This window comes from Temnothorax nylanderi, unplaced genomic scaffold (genome assembly GCF_030848795.1).
Source record: "Temnothorax nylanderi isolate EJ_2023f unplaced genomic scaffold, tnyl_v1.0 TNYL_tig0908_pilon, whole genome shotgun sequence".
In the NCBI taxonomy this organism is placed as follows: Eukaryota; Metazoa; Arthropoda; class Insecta; order Hymenoptera; family Formicidae; genus Temnothorax; species Temnothorax nylanderi.
Genome location: NW_027249970.1, coordinates 20,508 through 42,313, shown reverse-complemented (window position 1 = coordinate 42,313; position 21,806 = coordinate 20,508). Strand labels below are relative to the sequence as shown.

Genomic DNA, 21,806 nt, shown 5'->3' with positions numbered 1-21,806 from the left:
GTACCAATTACGGAATTCACATTGTCAGAAGGGGTAATTTTCAGAGACCATAAGGTAGTTATTCCAACTAAATTACAAGCAAAAATATTACAAGAATTACATGCAGGGCATTTCGGAATTGTCCGAATGAAACATCTAGCCAGAGGTTATGTCTGGTGGAATAAAATTGATGCAGATATAGAAAATCTTGCAAAAAATTGTTTTACTTGCAATACATACAAAAATAACCCACCGAAAGTTACAAATCACATTTGGGAACCAACTACAATTCCATTTGAAAGAGTACATGCAGACTTTGCAGGACCATTCTTAGGTCACTATTTCTTTATTTTTGTTGACGCGCACACGAAATGGCCAGAAATTCATACAGTTAGTAATATTAATGCGAAAACTACAATAGAAATTTGCAGAAAAATTTTTGCTACATACGGGTTACCTCAATATTTCGTTACAGATAACGGAAGAACTTTCACTTCAAAGGAATTTACAGATTTTTTGAAAGTCAATAGTGTCGTTCAAAGATTCACAGCTCCATACCATCCTGCGACAAATGGTCAGGCAGAAAGATACGTACAAATTTTGAAAAATGCTTTAAAACGAATGAAAGCAATACCTTCAAATATACAACCTGCATTACAACAATTGTTAATTCAATACAGAAATACACCTCATGCGAAAACGGGAATATCGCCCGCAGAATTGTTATTTTCACGAAAATTACGTACACGTCTAGATCTACTACGTCCAATCATTACTAAAAATACAGTACAAAATACACCTCCATTTACATTTGAGGAGGGGAAGAGAGTTAGTTGCCGAAACTATACAGGAAAGGCGAAATGGATTTTCGGTAAAATCTTAAAGAAATTAGGCGATTTACATTACAGTATACAATTAGATGATGGTCGTATTTGGAGACGACACATAAATCAGCTTAGGCCAATAGGCGAAAATACACCGGTTAAATACGAAGATTACATACAATTCGATGAAGATACGTCAGGTGACGAACCAATTAGAAATACGTCGATAAGAGGTTCACCAGGTGAGGGAACCAATGCGAATGCGAATACCAATGCGAATGCGAATGCGAATGCGAATGCGAGTGCGAGTACAAGCGCAAGTACACCCGTTAGAATTAAGAGCGAATTAAGCACACCTTCAACTCCATCTCCATCATATTCAGAGATTACGATGGAAAATTCAAGGTATACCACTCCGACAGGATCTTACATTACATCTACACCAAATACATCTGAACCCATTCCAGGAAATACTCCTGAACCTATTCCAGAGAACACTCCGCCAGTTCCAAGTATAAGTACACGCCCTCAGCGAGAAATACGAATGCCAAAGTTTTACGAGGACTACTATTTACCGAAGAAGAAATAAGTACAGTATCTTTTATTTAGTAGAGGGAGTGTTATATCCGCGTTTATATTACGCGCGCACGGTCTTATACGTGCGCGATTGTGAACGCGTCGTCCGCCTATCGGGCGACGCTACGCAGCCGAATGCCGCCGAAGGCAACCGAGTCGAGTCGAGCCGGTCGAGAAGGACCCGACAACTGCGCCCATTACGCACTAACCATCCCGAGCGTATACACGTGTGTTCAGTGTTTCCGAATAAAGAACATTCGAGAATTACGTATTCGAGTACATTCATTAACGGTGTTACCCGCATGGGTTTTCCTACATTCCCACTTTCACGTTGTGAATATATATATAAACTACATATACAATAGTATGAAATATTTATAACATAGAATTAATAGCTTAAGTTATGTGATACTTTTACTAACATATGCGTGTATACGTTTTTTATAAAAATATCTGAATGGTATAAATGCTACACATACGTATATTACATAAATATATAAGTATTCCAATATACATATGCGCACACATACGCATACAAGATATCTGAAATAGGCGTTACATAATGTTGTTAAGTAGAAAATATCTTAGAATATATACTGAACAACTTTAGTAGAAATTTCTAATAAAGTTATTCTGTATATGAAATTCAAATATATTTTGTTATTTATTAACATTATGAAACGCTTATTTCAGATATTTTATTTATATTACAATACTCATATTGAAGTATTATATGTGTGTAAGATTGTATAAATTCTACACATGGTATACATTCAGATATTTTCCTAAGAAACGTACACACGCATATGTAAGTACAAATATTATACAACGTAAGCTTTTAATTCTACGATACAATTAATACATGGTGTTGCTCTGTGTATGTAACACATTGAATCATACTGCATATTTTATATTACTTGTACTGGACGATAAATGGCATTGCAAAATATGCTTTGACAGTAAAAGACTTATATTCCAGGAAGTCCAAAAGAGAAATGAATGAGCGTTGAGATTTTCATAACATTTCACAGGATTCTAATAGCGGAGACAATAATAATATACTCTCGCTTAAAAGAATCTCGTGCTTTGTTAATGAATTCTTTTTGGTGCTGGATAACAAGTCTGCTCTCCAAACTATTACATATGCATAGAATGTGTCGTTCTATTATATCTGAAATAAATGTTGAATAATGTTAATAAATAGCATAAAATATTAGAGTTTATATATACAACTTTTATCAGGTCTCATGAGATGAGTATACAAACCGTATCACAAAGTATTAAGCAGCAAATTGCCTTAAAAATGCAGAATCAGCGCTTTGCATTGTAAAAGACTTCTGTCACAGCACTGACGGAGATTTTGCAAAAAATACCATGATACGCTATTTATGCCAAAGTTATGGAAATTGATGTGTCTCTGAAAATAAGAAAGATCTATTGAATTGGAGTATCGCTAAGAATGTCACTGCATTTTTGTCTTGTTAAAAAATATTTAAATAAACGATACTTACTGAAATAGTGATGTATCTAATTAATGCAAAAAGAATTGGTTCCAGGTGACAATTATAATAAATTTAATTGTCTCTAATATATCCTTTTTCTTGATGGTTACATTACTCTGTTTCCCTTACGAAGAGTCATTGCAAGGACACTTCGTCCGGAAAGGAAGATATGGAAGATTTACAGTTAAGTATGACTCTGTAAAAATAATAATAAATTGTTAATTATATATATTAATAATTATTGTTATTACTTTGCGATGACATTACGAGAGGTTAGGAATACCGGTCTGTCATGACCGGTATTAACCGAGTCGCAAGCCGTTGTATTTCTGCTTTTTGCCTGGCGTGTGCTCTCTGTAAATAATCAATAATTTTATTGTATCAGTTCGTAAATTTACCTAGCGTACTGTTGTTATGACAAATTTCCTAACCTATCATCGCGTAATGTCATCGCGTGGTAATAATTAATGTCGGTTTATATTGCCCGATAAAAGCTGCGGTCCACTTGATGCTACAAATGCTTCGAAGCGTTCGATTGACCAATCAAAAGAAAGAATTTTACTAATTGATAAGTCAAAGAATGCTTCAAAGCATTTATAGCATTAAGTGAACCGTGATGTATTAATACTTTGAATTCGATGTCTACGTGCCAGGTCGCCGATGACGAGGTTCAGATAGTGCGCTCCGTAGTTTTCGGTGTCTAGATGTATCAATATTTTGAATTCGACATCTACGTATCCCAGATCGCCGATGACAGAACCTGGGCTGTAGTTTTTAGTGTCTAAATGTATTAATACTTCAAATTCGATGTCTACGTTTCCCAGGTGGCCTATTCAACATATTAATATATCTAGACACCGAAAACTACGCATCGTACTATCTGGACTACGTCATCGGCGACCTGGAACACGTAGACATCGAATTCAAAGTATTAATACATCTAGACACCAAAAACGACGGAGCGCACTATCTGGACCTCGTCATCGGCGATTTGAGACACGTAGGCATTAAATTCAAGGATATGGAACACCTAGAAGTCGAAAACTACAAAGCGCATAGCCTAGGATTCATCATGCATCGGCGATCTAGGATACGTAGACGTCGAATTCAAAGTATTAATACATCTAGACACCGAAAACTACGGATCGTCTAGATTCCGTCATCGGCGACCTGAGATACGTAGACGTGATAATTTCATATGGAGATTTTTTGATCGGACGTTCATTTCCGGCCAACTGTACATCAATAATTATTTATACTTTACAAAATATGGTGTGCTTTTAGCATGTATACTGTCACGACTTTTTCACTCCCGGAACGGCCCGGGGCGTGTGCCGGATCAAAAGAGGCAAGGAGAGCGGGATGATAGGCCTCTCCGGGGATTCTCTCGCACCTCCGACACTCCACGAAACGATTCTAATGTTGGGCGCCAGACGCGTAAATTCGCGTCCGCGAAATCGCGAGAAATCAAAAACGAGATGCAAAACGAAATGAGTCGGTGTGCGAGGGAATGGCTAGCTCGACCTAATAGCAGGGCGGGGTTTATGAAGGGCAGCGCAGTGTTCGGCGGGGTGACGCCTAATTAATAACGAATGTCGTAACTCAAGCCATTAACAAATAAAGAATAACATTTATTCTGTAATGATCCCCGGATGAACAGTAAATGCCAATGGGGCTTTCAAAACAAAAGCAAATAGCAGGTGGTAGATAACGCGGGCGTCAAATTTCGAATACAAAATATGATAACGCGGACGCCAGAAATAAACGGAAAATTACGTTAACTCAGTAAACGTGTGAGGAAAACTAAACTTACAAAATCCTCGAGATCATATAATTTCGCAGCTAATAATAGTAGAATATTTCGCGGGCAAATAACATAAAGTATCGGTACAAATTACGACGGACTACGACATAACGGAAATAAACGCGAAATAATAGCGCGAAATACCGCGAAATGATAATGCGCCACGCTTGGAGCGCGTGAACGCAAGTTTCCAAACCCGTGCCGGGATTCTGTCGCCAAATAATCTTAACCTAACGCAAATCATAATCTTAATCTACCGCAAGTAATAATCTTAAACTAACGCAAAGAATAATCTTAAACTAACGCAACGAACGCGACGCGAGTAACGTCCCAACGCAAGAAGGAACGAACGCAACATGTGATATCGCCAGGGATATCATCACGCGAAGAAAAAGGGCGCCGGGGCGCTCGACGAAATGCGAAATACTAAACTAACGCGAGAAAATATACGGAATTACCGCGAGCAATATTATAACTAACGCGAAATGACCGAGTTATCCTAACGCAAGAACTGATATTACGCCAGTGATTCTGATCGAACGCAACACACGCGATCGTCAGCGATCGTCCAACGCGAAAGATGATGCGCCGAGACACTCGGCATAACGCGAAATACTCGAATTAACGCGAGAAAGATACGGAATTACCGCGAGGGATAACGAGACGCAACATTAGGTCGACGCGAATGGTATCTTAAGGCGAACCACAACCTTCCGCGAATAATCTCTCAACGTAGCCGATATCGCGAGGATAGTCTAAATGTCCGAACGCGAATCGTAAGTAACGCAATTAAACCAACGCGAATATCCCTCTGACGCCATTAATTACGCGTACAGAATCTAAGGTTCGACCGGGCGAAATACTACGCCTAACGAGACACGCGGTCGTGGACGTGAAGGGCGCGAGAAATTGCGTATTCGCTACCGCACGTCGTCATCGACGCGTTACCGCGATCTCCAGAGGTTCGTATTTTTCGATCGCGATCCCACGGCCACGAGACCATTCCGGTGCCCCTCGCTCTCGCTATCGATCGCTAAATACGCCCTGTCGGCGAATACGCTAGTTATCGCGAATTTTCCCGAGCGAGAGCGCGACCCGGGGAGCGGTGTCGTGGCTCTACATCAAACGTTACCGAGGCAACCTCACCGTAGGCAGATTCTCTTCCGAGGGTCCTCGCCGTCGTCCCAAGGGTCGAAAGAGATAGCAGCCGGACGTCGTACTCGGCTCCGGAATGCGACTTAACGTGATACCGCGACTTGACTTTCGACGTGCGTCGATCACCGAGGACGATTTACGAATGCTCCCGAAATTTCGCTCGATGGCGGAATCGATAGCGCACCCCACCCCGGGCGTACGCGGCCCCGCGACGTTGGAGCGCGGACCAATGAGGGGTGAGCTCGCAGGCTCGCGGCGGATTCGTGCGTAGGGCCGTGAATTACGGCTTTCCGCAGGGCGCTAAACGGCCCTTCGCTCGCGCGGCAACTTTTCCGGGATTCTTCCCGGCGGCGGACGGGACGTGTCTGCCTCCGTGTTCCTTCCCGCACCGGTTCGGGAATGGTGGCCATCCATCCCGGAATCCGGTCAGCAGTGTGAGGAGGACAGATGGGCTGATTTTTGCCCCGGCGTCCCGGGGCCCTGCCATTATGGGTCCGCCCGCCGCTGTTTCACGCGCCGCGCGCGTGTTCCTGCGCTCCGTCGCTTTCGGCGGCCCGCGGGTCGCTTCGATCCGCTTTCCGTCGTCCGAGCTCTCGCCGTTATCCTTCTCGTCGACTCCGCGTCCGCTTCCTCTGTATCCTCCCAGGAACTCCAGTCTCAGCTCGGTGAGGCGCCACGCAATAATACAAAATAAAAGGGATCAGTATATCGTATGCCCCTGGAGATCTCGCATCGATTCGTTGAACCGTCCTCGGGCGTGAAAAGGTCGCGAAACCCGCGCCTTGTGACGGCGGCGGGGCGCTGCAACGATGCAGCGAAACTGCAACGTCACAATACATATTGGTACCGTTAATATACGATATATAAAAAAACGCGGTCCCTTTAAAATGCTGTACAAATACAGGATTTATTTTTTGCGATAACTTTGATAATATCGTATACAAACGAATTATTCGCAATTATGTACACGTATATGGATCAATGTAAACCTAGGTATACAAAAATATTAACACTTCTTTTCCGATCCCGCTAAAATACGCTACGCGTACATATATATATATAATAAAAAATATATATTAAAAATGTAATAAAAATATTATATACAATTTCAAGATGTAAAATTCATTAAATAGAAATGTAGTGCTTGTTTTAAAACGTTTTACCTTTTATTAAACCGCTCAAACACAATTATTTTAACAGACGTTTTAAACACATTTATTATAGATTTTAAAATATTTCCCGTGGTTTCCTAGGTAAATGACCATTATTTCCTTCTTATTTCAACCTTAAGGCTGCGTTCGGAAACGTCACCCGGGTACACACGGGTATACTCCCTTCTCCTTCTAACTCGCTGAGATAGAAAGAGAAGGGAGTATACTCGTGTGCACTCGGGTGACGTTTCCGAACGCAGCCTAAATAAGGTGGAAAAAAATGTTTCACAGGTTTCCCATCGGGGCACAAAACGGCCACTTTTACACTCCCTCCTTTACATTTATATTGTATTGGGTATTTAAACATATAACTTTATAGAGAATTGAATCTGTATCACTATGATAATTATATTTGTAGTGATTATACTTCTGCATTTACATATACGTATGTACCGTCTCACATAATATATATTTTGAAATATGGTAACAGAATTCTTCAATATACATGAGATCTTAATCGAGAAAGAGTAAAGTACAATTCTTAATTATTTACAGGCAATAAAAACGTCGAAATGTAATTATATTATTTCAGATATTCAGATACCATACTCAAGGTATGGACATAGTTTACATAATATATATATATGTGTGTGTGTGTGTGTGTGTGTGTGTGTGTGTGTGTGTGTGTGTTTGTGTGTGTGTAAGTTTCTTAATATAAATTTTACAAATACTTTTATTTTAGCGATACATATTCATTCCTCTACAAAGTGTAAGAAACGCGTCTATTCACACAAGCACACGTCCCTGTAGCGCACCTCGTGCGTTATCGGAAAATGAACGTTTCTTTTTCTCGTTAGCACACGTCCCTTTAGCGCACCTCGTGCGCTATCGGGAAAGAGACGTGCGTGCGCTATCGGGAAATAAACGTGTCATTTCTCTTTAGCACACGTCCCTGTAGCGCACCTCGTGCGCTATCGGGAAAGAAACGCGTCTTTTCTCTTTAGCACACGTCCCATTAGCGCACCTCGTGCGCTATCGGGAAAGAAACGCATCTTTTCTCTTTAGCACACGTCCCATTAGCGCACCTCGTGCGCTATCGGGAAATAAACGCGTCCTTTCTCTTTAGCACACATCCATGTTGCGCACCTCGTGCGCTATCGGGAAAGAAACGCGTCTTTTCTTTTTAGCACACGTCCCTGTAGCGCACCTCGTGCGTTATCGGGAAATGAACGTTTTTCTTCTCGTTAGCACACGTCCCTTTAGCGCACCTCGTGCGCTATCGGGAAAGAAACGTGCGTGCGCTATCGGGATAATGCTACCAACATTTCGTGCGCTATCGGTACTATGTTTCATTTTCTTGTGTGCTATCGGGCAAATGTGCATATTAGTTGGTGCGCTATCGGGATAGTGTGCCATTTATTTGGTGTGCTATCGGGACGTGTGCTAAAGGGATGTGGGTTATCGGGAATTATTTTAAATTCGATGTGTGCTATCGGGCTGTGCGCTATCGCACCGTGCGCTAACGGGACCCTCCCTTTAGTACTCGATGACGATTGGGAAGATTCGTTGGTAAATTTCATGATAGCTTATGAAAAGGATCAAGAAGAGAAAAAGAACGCACAAGATAAAGAAAAGCAAGAAGAGAAACATACTGATGGGATAGAGGCTAACATATGTAGCAAGCGTAAGGAAAACGAAGATGATAAAGACGATGATAACGACAAAAAGAATAAAAAACAAAAAATTGTGGACAGCTGTTAGGGCGCACAGAAGAGCAGTGAGAACCGGCCAATTGGAGACTCAATATTTTGTAATTTATATGTATCTATATTTTTCGAAATAATAACGCTTTAATTTGATATTCAGATTTAACTATGGTATCAGAATATTCGTTATGTTTTGCTACAATAATTATTATTGTAACATCGTAATGGTAATACTATTTATTATTACGTCGACATTCACTTGAATGTCGATATTGAATTTGGAATTGGGATTGGTATACGGAAATTGTATCTGCGATCGTTGTGACGTTACAGTAGTTGCCTTGATAAATAATATTGCTCTCCGATATCGACGATTATTATTACATTAAAACAATTATTGATGCAAAGATCATTGTACCGTTAAAATTTCTTCAATGGCCATCACAATAATTACGACGTATTAATTATGGCAATTATTGATAGTATTAATCACGTTTATTTTAAGTTCAAAACAGCTTGTTCACTCTGTGCACGTAAATATTACGAAAGATCCAGCTAAAGATTCTATCACGAGATTTTTCACTAATTGCTTAAAAAATCATTTAACTTTGAATGCTTTATTCAACGAGATGTGACGACTCCGGTCAATTCCGCGTCGGAATGTACGCTTTGAACATGAAGAATGTAACGTTCGATGACGCTGGCTACGCGAGAGTTTAAATGCGCAGTTTTGTATAGCAACAGAAGCAAACCCACTCTGTAAATATATTCTATCATCAGAAGCAAAGAGGAAACAAAGAGTTTCATACCTTGCTCGCGAGAAAGAATGTCGTGAAAATTGAATCGACGTGAAAAGTGGTTGCAAAGCAACTATTTGCCATATCTTTTGAATGGAACAGAAACATAGGTAAAATAACCAAAAGTTCTTAAAAAGAATGTCACATCGCATAACAGCGCATTTGACAAATTATTCCTTTCACGCGTAAATCTCTAATAAGCAACTTTTCTTTTGTCAATGTTGCATATTGCACCGCGAATTCAATATCTCATAATAAATCAGTATTATATACGTAATACCTATTTCATATATAATTTTTTTAAGATTTTGTTGATTAGACCCAGCTTTATACGCGATCAAAGGACCCAGATTTATACACGATCAATGGTTCATAATTTTGATCGCATATAATCACACTTTTTTTAATGTTCAAGACGCTTGTCGTTGTTAAATTTTATTGTTTATAAACTTTTTTTTATAAACTTTTTTTTGGAAAATCCTGTCAATCATCTCAAAAAGATGAACTTTAATGGAAATGGAATTTTGATCGAGCAGGACCGATTACATATAGCAATGGATATGAGACTTGAAGAATTTGACATGGATAAGTTCCGCCAAATCTGTATTTTGTCTGGATGAATACGGAAATGTTTTTTTAATAAAAGCTTGAATGAATTTCTCTATTAATTCTGAAATATTTCAAAATAATCTCGGCAGTTATATGTATCTAATGTTTACGTGTGTAATGATTAGGTTTCCAATGTGAAATTTAATTAATCCTTTTAAAATGAATATTATTAAGAGACTCTTATTTAATTAACAATTTTTTTATATATAAATTTTATATCAGAAATTATATAAGTAAATTCAATTTATATATTTTTGAAATAAAGATCTTTTTATGGAATGAGGATTCAATTTCTGTTGAAATAGATATTACATTTTGCATTTTTTATTTAAATATATATTAAAAATTGCTTTACATCTGACTGAAATAATATATTTTTTTATTTAGCAACGTATTTATTAATAGTAATATTTATCTTAATAAAACGGCGAGTATATTAAGAAAATCCGGAATTAATTTATTAACTTAAATAAACAGTGTAAAAACGATCGCGCGACGGTAAAATATCTTCTGTTAAAAAACAGAACAAGAATAAACATTTGTGTAATTGGGACGTCATACATCATCGCCTTATATCATAAGTATTTATATAACAGGTTTAGCAGGAAATTATTACAATTAAATGTGATGAAGGTGATTAAGATGAAGGTAATCGCAAAAATGAAGTTACATACGTGCATTATATCTCGTGACGCGATGAAAATAGAAATTACATTGTCTCAGACAAGAACAGCCTTCGCTGTAGTTTGTATACATTAGTGTCTTAAGCATGCACGTTATCGCATTGTCAAATGCAAATAGTCTTGCCTCTATTCAGAACTCGAATGAAATATACAGTTTTCGGTTTGATTAATTTGAATAATGAAATTTGACACTATGTCAGACTAGAGTCAAGCTCAACAGGATCTTCTTTCCCCGCTAATTTTTCCAAGCCCGTTCCCTTGGCAGTGATTTCGCTAGTAGATAGAGACAGTGAAATCTCATTAATCCATTTATGCGCGTCACTAATTAGATGGCCCACGGGATATTATCTCGTCCTGAACTTGGGTCTGAGACAATGGGCCAATATCCCCTAATAAATCATTATTTTGCGTAATAATGATTTATTATAGGATATTGTCGTGGCCCACCCCTGACGCGGCCCCGCTGAGCATACCAGCGTTGCCGAGTCCGACCGCGTCCTCTTCCTCGTCGATATCCTGTAACAAGAAAATATAAATAATATAAAAATACTCTAAATAATAAATAATAAAATATAAATAATATAAAAATACTCTAAATAATAAATACAACAATAAAAAAATTAAGCTCGATATCTCAAAATTTGTGGAAATTAGGGCAATCTTGTAGATTCTTTTAGATAGAAATTGGAACCCCTTTATTATTAACAATTTTTATTAATTTTATTATATTCTTCAGTTTTTTTACCCCTATTTTATATATAATTCTTTAAAATTTTTATTAAATACATACTAATTGGTCCTTGCTGCTGTATTTGCGCCATCGGTTGGTCATTGGCTTCTTGTTGCTGAAGCGCAAGCGGCTGCACGTTTGCTGCCTGCTGCTGCTGCGCTAACGGCTGCTCCAGTAGTGGTGGCTGCTCGGCCTCCTGCTGCTGTTGCGCCTGCTCCTGCGGCTGGTCCCGCTCTTGCAAGAGTCTTTGCAGCTCCGCAATTTGCAACTGCTGCAGTTGTAATTGCTGCATTAGCTCTTGCAGCGTTGGCAAGTTGTTATTATTTGTTTCTGAAATAGAAAGAAACTGTCAATTGAAAGTTTTGCCGTTAGAAATTTGTAATATTTATTTATAACCTACATAATACTTACGTGACATTTTAAAAGACGTATTCCTTGCTTCACCGCGATGAAGAAATTGCTACTCTTTTCAAGTTCCCGCCAAGCACGTTGAACGTAGTATTTTAACGTAAAGTTTTAAACTTCATTCGAAACTTGTCAATGCCGTTATAGTGTGATTGGTTATCTCGCTTGTGTGTCATGTGCATGACTTTTATTTAATAGTACAAGGTTAATAATATACATCGCAAACAATTAAAGGAAACCGAGTCCGCTCGTAAAAACTTACTGAATCGCCAAGAAACATAGAAAAAGGAATTGTTATAAGTAAAGGAAGGGGACAGAGAAAGAGAAAGAGAGAGAGAGAGAGAGAGAGAGAGAGAGAGAGAGAGAGAAAATAAGGTATGTTTTCTAATACATAAAATTGTATAAATACAATATCAACTCTTCTCTGCTTTAACATAAAGATTGTTCAATATATTAACCATTCATTGCTTTAAATGACTTTCTTTTGTTCATACATGTATGTATGATATCTAAAGATTACTCAGATATTTGTCTAAGCATCTTCTTGAAGTGTTTACAAATATTTAAAAAATTAGAGTGTTATTGCAAAGACAAATTATCAAGATATCACCAATTAAATATTGAAAAGCTTATATATAATTATATCTCATAATGTGTCATATCATATATGTTATAATATAATGTCGTATATTATTATATAAAGCTTTATATTTAAGTCTAAGTTTGTGTCTTTTAATACTCAAAATAACTGCAATATTCTTGCTGAATCGCAAAGAAAAAGAGAAAAATAAAAGAAAAAAAGGAATTGTTATAAGTGAGGGAAGGAGAGAAAGAGAGAAATGTGACCATGAGTCACAAAAATTCAAACTCTAAAAATTACCTTTAAATATACAATTTTATGTTTTATTTTTTTAAATAGTTAAAGTACAATGTATATTTTATAGTTTATTTAGCATATTTAAAGAAACGAAAAATTACAAATGTTGAAAAGAAATTTTATTTAATATATACATTTTCTTATGATACTGTTCAGGATCGAGCAGGACAAACAAGATATCAGAACCCATTACTGAAATATCTTTTTTTTGAATATGAACTAAGAAAGACTGAAGAATATAACAGAATTAGAAATTTACACATTGCTTCTTCAACATTTTATTATGACCATACATGACTAAATATAAAGTCATATATAATAACATAAGACATTATATTACAACAACATATAAAATAGGGGTAGAATTTTCTGGGGAGTGTTATAGAATGTATAGTTTTTCGTTACCGATTTTCTGGAAACCGATTTTTTTAATTTTTCTAATTCTTACGAGTAAAAACTCTGTACACGTAAATATTACGAAAAATCCAGCTAAAGATTCTATCACGAGACTCTTTTGTCAATTTAGCAATCCTCAGTGATCTGGAAAGCTTATAAGGAATTATAAGGCTTCTTGAATTGTATAGCTTTATGAGGCTTCTTGAATTGTTTAACGCTAAATGCATTGTTTGTAAAGCATTCGTCGTATCTCTCGTCTTGCACTGTTAAATTAAAAAAAAATTAATGCAGTAATTGCTTGCTGTGTTACATAACATAAATAAAAAAATTGAAAAAATTGGTTTCCAGAAAATAGATAAAGAAAAACTACACACTCTATAGCACTCCCCGGAAAATTCTAATAACTAAAAACAGCGAAACATACACCACCCGTAAGAATTTTATATAATAGTATATTATCAACGGAATTTTGTAACATTCTGAGTTATAGTGTAATTTTTAACGCGACATAAGCGTTTTTGATAGTGAAAAGTAATTTTTCTGATCTCTCGAAAATGTCTACTCTTTCATCGAGCTTTACTCTTGCGAATTTACCGGTAAGTGATTTTGATGGGAAATTTGATGCTCTATATGAATCCGATAATCGTTTTTGGATATTTTCAAAATTTTCATGTTTTTAAAGTGACAAAAGTGAAAAACGACGTCCGGGGCAAAGTCAACACCACGCCGTTTTGTCGGCTCCCAGTAACAAACGATGCTTGTCATGCAGCCGTATGGCTCATGACAAATGTATGCGCACGTCCGATCGCGAGTTTACCTGCATTAATTGTTTTTCAGACATGAGTTTAGATGAAGATAATTGAAAGTTCAACAATTTTTGTTCTCATTATTTCAAATGATTGTTCTAGCTACTTTATTCGGAATTTTTGTACTTTTTAAATACATAATAAACAATGTATTTTCATTTTCAGACAGTAAAAAATAAGTTCCAGAGACAGTAAAAAATAAGTTCTTCGCGTTCCAAAACCTATCTCCCTGCTAGAGGTTTCCAGGGAACTCGAACGCTTATATAGAAAAGAAAACTCTTCCCGGATCTCCCGACGGCGTCTCCAGGTCATTTTGGGTTACCCCGACGAACACTCTTACGAGGGCCCGAATTGTATGCGGTTCCGCTGCCGGGTTCCGGAATAGGAACCGGATTCCCTTTCGCCCGACGGGCGTGCGTATAAGTAACCGAATACGCTTGAAAATTTTTACTCGGGGGTTTTTTGGGTTGTTAAATACGAATTTGACATCAAATTTTTAAAATTCAAAATGGCGGACCCCAAATGGCGGACATAATCAAAATTTTTCAAACAACGGGCGGATTTGATTGAAACTTGTTATTTGGGGGTTTTTGGGGTCACTGATTATAAATCCGAAGTCTGATTTTAAAAATTCAAAATGGCGGATCCAATATGGCGGATGAATTTTTTTTAAAACGAACGAATTCGCTTGAAACTTGTTGCTCGGGGATTTTTGGAGTCGCTGATTATGAATCCAAAGTTGAATTTTAAACATTCAAAATGATGGATATAATATGGCGAGTGATTTGTTTAAAACAAATTATACATTGTAGACAAGTGTTGATCCTGCAGAAGCATTAAAATACCTTTTTATAAGTAGTTTTTTATTACTGTTTGAGATAAAGCAGTGATGTTTTAATATCCCTGGTACAGCTGGAGCCTTGTCAAATCTTTTTCTCAAGAACTTTTCAATTTTGTCGTGCTCTTTGCGACTATAAAATAATGTCGTTATATTTTCAAAATAATTCTGCCCCCATTCAACAAGTTTATTTGGAGTTAATATTGCATCAGCTGGCTTACATATGAGACTAATTCTCGCAGCTTCTCTTTTAAATAAAGCACCAATTCCATCCGAAGCACCTTTGCCGTGAGCTGTCGCATGAACATGCCATTCAGCGCATGAACATGCCATTAAATTCCAGATGATGAACTTAATTCACCATCAAGATGATTTTAATGTTAGCGCTATACTTCAATATATCTCTGTCCGAAATCTTGCATGTTAAGCGTATTTTCAGAAAATGTTCTATGGAATAAATTTGAATTCTTTCAGTTAACAGAAATAATGAGACAAAAAGAAGATAAAACGTTTATTGAAGCTCTTAACAACCTTGCAAAAGGAACAATGTGTGAAAATGATATTGCTCTAATTAAGTCAAGAGAAACGACAGAAGAATACGTTCCAAAAGATGCAATTAGATTATATGCTGATAATCGCTCAGTTGATAGTTTTAATCAATTAAAAATCGATTTAAAAGATGGTATAGCTTATGAATGTATAGCCAAAGACACAATTTTAGGAAAAGTTAGTAGTAAATTAAGAAATAAATTACTAACGTCATTAAAAAAAAGAAAAAGAACAGAATGTGGTGGCTTGGCTTTCAAAGTTATATTAAAAATAGGTATCAAATACATGATAATTACTAATATAAATGTAGAAGAAGGCCTAGTTAACGAAGCTTGTGGTATATTGAAAAATATAACATTTAAACCAGGTACAGATGAACCAATTAAAATATGGCTTGATTTCAATAATAATAAAATTGGCGTTGAACAACGAAGACAATATATATAAAGTATATGACTAAAAATTGTATGGAAATGTGTTTAGTTCCGCTATCACCGCTATCTGTCGTATTGAACGTCAATGAGAGAATGGGATATCAAATCGTAAGGGAACAATTTCCCATTATATCTGCTGAAGCTATGACAATTCATAAAAGTCAAGGTCAAACCTACGAAAAAGTATGTGTTGATTTTAGAAATAATTCCCGTATGACGAAGCCAATGTTGTACGTAGCGCTGAGTAGAGTAACCAAATTATCTGATTTATATATTCTTGGAAGTTTAACATCACCAAAAAAACCATCAACAAATAATCTATTGGAATTAGAAATAAAACGTCTAAAAGAAGAGAAATGTCTTAAATTGTCGTATTCTAAAATTATAAAAGGAAATCAAATAAAAATTATTTATCAGAACGTACGGTCACTAAATAAAAATTTAATTAATATATCTTGTGATAAATGGTATAAACAAGCAGATTTATTAATTTTTGCAGAAACACAAACAATCACAACAGACAATTTGACATTTGAAGGATTTAATATTATTTTCCGAACAGATAATTACGATAAACGTTTACCAAAAGAAATAATATGTTTTATTAGGAAGGAACTTAACGCATTTATTGATGACCATATACAAAAAGATGAAACTATAAATGGACAACAGCGTCATATTGACTTGATACGCATGAACATAAATGAGATGGAGATCATTACCGGTTATAAATCTCTCTCAGTACCTAGAACCATGTTTATGTATGAACTGAGTAATATTTTAAGCAAATCTATTAATAAAAAAAAAATTATAATAGGTGACTTTAATTACGACTCGTATAATAAAGGAGGAATTTTAGAAAAACATTTAAATGAATTACAATTGAAACGTGCAATTAGTACCCAAGTGTCAACTACAAACTTTAATACGCAGATAGATGTAATATTTATATCGGAGGAAATATTCAATTATAATGCTGGAGTATACGAAACTTATTTCTCAGATCATAAACCTATTTTTATCGGATTAAACGAGCAGAACAAGAAACTAATATCAAATGTAAAGATGTTGGAAAAATTAAAAGAAGAAAATTATTCTAACAAGAACAAAAATTCAGAAGAATATTTATTCAATGTAATATCTGAACAAACTAATGAGGCATTTAGGAAAGACAACAAAAAAAATGTAAAAATAGCAGATACAGTAAAGATTAATCCACCCTCACAAACTTTAGAAGAAAACGTGCTAGAAAAAAATTCGTGGCTAGATGATAGACCTTTAAATAAAATTATGAAAATAATAGAAAATAACACTCAATTTAATCGTGTTGATATATTATTTATTACTGGTTTACATTGGGTTAATCCAATTTTTACCCCGGATGTTCAGATTGTTGGAGGTTGTCAGGCTGGCAACCACTGGCATTGTATTTATTATGACGGTGTAAAACTTCATATATATGACAGTTTGTATTTTGAGACGCACTCTTATGACAATCTAACATTAGTTGAACAAAAATACATAAAAAAGCAATATCCTAATTTAACCCAGAATAATGTAATATTTGAAAAAGTTACAAAGCAGCCGGACCTAGCATCATGTGGTATATTTGCAGCAGCATTTGCTATATCAATAGCAAGGGGAGAAAATCCATCTATTAAAAAATATTCAACAGATATGATAAAGATGCGTAGACATTGTCTAAAGATTATTAAAGAAAAAAAATTACTGCCTTTTCCGGAAGAATAATAATTTAAATTTAAAGGATATAATACATACAGAATGATACACACACACACTCATTGTATTTTCACATATTTTTATGTTGATTTGTAAAAACATTATGTCTGCAACATCGTGTTTGAATAAGACATCGTGTCTGAACAAGACATTGTGTCTGAACAGGGCATCGTGTCTGAACAAGACATCATGTCTGAACAAGACATCGTGTCTGAACAAGGCATCGTGTCTGAACAGGACATCGGGTCTGAACAAGACATCGTGTCTGAACAGGACATCGGGTCTGAACAAGACATCGTGTCTGAACAAAACATCGTGTCTGAATAAGACATCGTGTCTGAACAAGGCATCGTGCCTGAACAGGACATTGGGTCTGAACAAGACATCGTGTCTGAACAAGACATCGTGTCTGAACAAGGCATCGTGCCTGAACAGGACATCGGGTCTGAACAAGACATCGTGTCTGAACAAGACATCGTGTCTGAACAAGACATCGTGTCTGAACAAGGCATCGTGTCTGAACAAGGCATCATATTTATCATAAAGACGAGTGTGTAAAAAATAATATTAGAAAATGATCAAATTTTTATATGTATACATATATACAGTAAAAAATATAATGATAGAGAAAATATTTTATATTTTCTACTCTGTCTCTAGGAGTATATTTATGTATAATAATATATATATATTTTTATTTTCTTCTCTAACAAATAAATTCAATATTATAGTTATAATCATAAAAAAATTTGATTACATCCTAATATTATTTTTTAGTGGACTAGGCCTACAAGGGAAACCACTTAAAAAAAAACGCGTCAACAATAGTACCTCATAGGTGACGAGGAAATCTATTGTCGTGATTTTACAAACGTCGGTTAACTTAAACCTTAATTTACTCACTATTCTCACTATCTCTTTCTAAGAGGAACAGTTAGAACATCTCAAGTTTCAATAAATGAAACTTCAAAAAATGTTTTAAGATAATAAAAAAGTGTGCAAGTAGAAACTAGTAGTTTTGGCTAGAAGCCAAAACAAATAACTACTATTACCAAGATCTGCACCGACGGCGGTTCCAGGCAAGATCGCGCACAGACTCTTCTGCGCACAAAGCCGCGACCCTCCTACTCGTCAGGGCTTCGTGGCAGCGCCGCGGAAAGAGCGGATTCCCCCCAGTGGCGGCCGCCCCACTTGCCGTTGACAGCAGATAAAATAAAAGCTTCCTCATAGAGGAAGCTTTGTGAGCAAAGGTTTCTACTTGCACACTTAAAAACTATAAGGAAGCAATGTGCAGGTTTCTACTTGCATACTTAAACTATGAGTAAGCAATGTGCAAGTTTCTACTTGCACACTTAAAAACTATGAAAAAGCAATGAGCAAGTTTCTACTTGCACACTTAAAAATTATAAGAAAGCAATGTGCAAGTTTCCACTTGCACACTTAAAAACTATGAGAAAGCAATGTGCAAGTTTCTACTTGCACACTTAAAAACTTTGAGAAAGCAATGTGCAGGTTTCTACTTGCACACTTAAAAATAAATAAGGAAGCTGTTTAATGTACCAGCTCACGCATGAGCCAGACCTTTTGATTTGTAAGAAAGAAAAGACACAAACCTTATCTGTGGCGAGGAGAGACTGTATATTTCTGACAATGCGTTAGCACGACTATCTATTTGAATCATAATCAAACGTGAGGAACATAAACGACGATAACATCTTAGTAAACTGTGTGAAATACAATAAACGAAATAAATGATTAGTATGGAACAAGCTTTTCTCAGTCAATCTAAATGTTTAATTACTGTATAAGATAATACAGTTTATTCTACAAAATGATTGATAATATGAATATCAATCTTTAGCTTACCTCGAAGAAGTAATTTTGATCCAGCTCAATATATATTGAAAAGATTGTTCCTTTTATACAACATCAGATAAATAAGCAATCATATCGGCAATATTAAGTACAATATAATACAATATTTGTTCAACGAATAGTCGTTCTGGTTTAGATAATATCTGTCAATCTTAAATTAAACATCAACTTTCTGAAAGTAAGAAGTAATCTTTGTAATGATATCTTTTTTTATGACCAGCTCCTTGCAGTTAATAACTAACTAGATTGCAATTAAGTGAGCAATTCAATTATATATGGACAGAAAGACCATTCGTGGAAAACGAGAACATTGTGGAATATTAAAGCTTCTCAATATTAAAGATCACTATTTCGCATAGGACGAATAATAGTTAACGAAAGATAGATAACTATCTTAAACGTAAGAACATATATAAGATTTGTCTGACGACAAGGATTCTCTTCTTACCAATAGGAATATAAGAAGTGAATCTAACGTTAATTACGCTTTATCGAGCGCGACGCAATGTTCATGGATTTTAAATAGCAGTTTCAAGTATCTAAATGACTTTTAGTAACGCGAGGATCCTTTACATGTATTTACAAATAGCTAATCGGATATGTTAACAGTAATCTCGGTTGCAACCGGTGAATCAAAGAAAGAGATAATGAATGTACTGAGCTCAGATTTTCAACGTGTGAAGCTTGGCGGCTTCGCTCGACGGACGAATTATACTGTGATAATGCACTCGTTCGCCCCTGAAACCAAGATCGAAATGTAACCGGATTTATATAATCCGTTACATCGCGCTAATCGAAGATTAGCTTCCCCCATGACGGATCTCTGGTTTCATTAGAAAGACAGATTTTACCTTGTCACAGTAGACTTGATTGAATAAAGCGCTTGATCCTTGAACCAAGGATTTATCCGGGTGAGGCCAGAAAGATCGTCATCTTTTTTTGCCGGTATAGTCTAATGGCCGCTCTTTTCCTTGTACAGAAGGATGATGCCACAATGGCGACGATCCCGTTTCTGTGATAGCACGGGGCCGTGATGACGAAGCCAAACTTTGTGCCGGTATAGTCCCGTGGCAAGCGAGCTTGTCTATGCTCACATATATCGTTGAGCCGTTAGGTTTACGAATGATAGCCTCGCAACCACTATGTATTCTTACGATTCGATTCGCCTTTTTAGAAAACTAAACCGACTTCGTCTCACTGAAGAGAACGATGATACCTCGACTGATCTCGACAAGCGCCCGGAAACGAATGCTTTCTCCAACGATCGGCACGCTCATCGACGCACGCTTCGCGACCGGAACTAATGCCTCTTCCGGCGATCGGCACGCTCGTCGACGCACGCTTCGCGACCGGAACTAATGCCTCTTCCGGCGATCGGCACGCTCGTGAATCAAGTCCAGTTGCGCCACGCTCTCAGCGCTGAACTATTGTTTTGAAACATGGCTGACACTGAACGCGCGGGTCGCTCAAAATGATACAAATCCCGCTATCTACCTTATCTTGACTGCATTAGTATTATGATAAACGCAACAGAGGGCAGCTAATATACAGTCTCTCTTTGTCTCTCACTATATCTCACTGAATCTACTTTCGCTTCAAACAGAAGCAATGTGCAGGTTTCTACTTGCACACTTAAAAATAATTTGCATACTTAAAAATTATGACAAAGTAATGTGCAAGTTTCTACTTGCACTCTTAAAAACTTAAAGGAAGCAATGTGCAGGTTTCTACTTGTACACTTAAGAACTATGAGGAAGCAATGTGCAAGTTTCTACTTGCACACTTAAAAACTATGGAGGAAGCAATGTGCAAGTTTCTACTTGCACACTTAAGAATTATGAGGAAGCAATGTGCAAGTTTCTACTTGCACACTTAAAAACTATGAGGAAGCAATGTGCAAGTTTCTACTTGCACACTTAAGAATTATGAGGAAGCAATGTGCAAGTTTCTACTTGCACACTTAAGAATTATGAAAAAGCAATGTGCAAGTTTCTACTTGCACACTTAAGAACTATGAGGAAGCAATGTGCAAGTTTCTACTTGCACACTTTTTTTTTATCGTTTCCTACCTGCTATCGAACTTATGACATCTCTCAGAATTAACGTGTCTGTAACTGGACGAGGAAATCCGAAACGACAGACGCGAGTCGTTTTACGTCCTGCTTTTTTAGAACGAAGACAATAATCGTTATGTTTGTGTCGTTGATACATATTGACTCGCCTGTACAACAATGGTGAAAGATTTGGATCTGGCATTTTACAACTTATATGTTGCAAAATAAATTTAGAAACCTCTTCAACAGAAGATTTACCGATAATTGGCGCGTCTTTAATCCAAATTAATAAATGAAAATGTTGTATACCTGTACC

At 36.6% G+C, this 21,806-nt stretch overlaps 1 long non-coding RNA gene across 1 annotated transcript; it reads right to left on the bottom strand.

The window, feature by feature from the left end:
* Positions 1–19,224: 19,224 nt before the first annotated feature.
* Positions 19,225–20,597, bottom strand: LOC139785876 (uncharacterized). The gene is made up of 3 exons (XR_011722114.1): positions 20,288–20,597; positions 19,885–20,174; positions 19,225–19,608 (listed from the first exon to the last, which is right to left on the bottom strand). It is a non-coding gene; the product is annotated as an uncharacterized lncRNA (long non-coding RNA).
* Positions 20,598–21,806: the final 1,209 nt, after the last annotated feature.